The sequence below is a fragment of the Parasteatoda tepidariorum genome, chromosome 1, assembly GCF_043381705.1.
Source record: "Parasteatoda tepidariorum isolate YZ-2023 chromosome 1, CAS_Ptep_4.0, whole genome shotgun sequence".
In the NCBI taxonomy this organism is placed as follows: domain Eukaryota; kingdom Metazoa; phylum Arthropoda; class Arachnida; order Araneae; family Theridiidae; genus Parasteatoda; species Parasteatoda tepidariorum.
In genome coordinates this window covers 24930118-24930810 of record NC_092204.1, presented here as the reverse complement: position 1 = coordinate 24930810, position 693 = coordinate 24930118, and positions in this window count along the sequence as shown.

The following is a 693-nucleotide window of genomic DNA, read 5'->3' as shown; positions in this document are numbered from 1 at the left end:
GAATAATAGTTATATAAAAAGAGTAGCTTCATAACTATTTCATCGCAGAGTTACTATAGAACAAATGCTTACTTAAAGCATACAAATTTTGAGTAGCATTACACACTCGAATAGGTTTTCGCATGGTTATCGTTATTAAACGTGCAATTAAAAATTGATATCTCGAATATCTCTCACATAGGCTCGCTTGTTGAAAGATTATTTCATGAACGGTATTTAAATCATCCATTTGATAATTTTTCCATTCATGTGGTAATGATTCCCGTAATTTGACAGAGTAAATGGTTTTTGTGTCATGCTCAAAGATTACATGATAAAATTAGAAAATTTTACCACAGTTGTTCAATAACAATTTAAAAAACGATATTTTATTATTTATTTTCCCAAAATCTTTACCAAAACTTTCCGGTAAAAAGTACCTATCTTTTTGATGTTCCCATAAAACCAGAAGCGCAATAAGTTTTATCACATTCTGGTAATTGTGACAATACTTTTTTTCTCATTGTGAAGAAAATAATTAGAACTGATTAATTTTTTTCACCTAAGAAGGAAAAAAAGATACAAAAATAAATCATCTAATCCAGTGTTTCCCAACCTTTTTTGTGCCATGCCCCACCTAAGCCTTTCTAAAATTTTTATGTCCCCCTATGTAACATATACATAATTTTAATATTAAAAAAATTGAATTGTTCG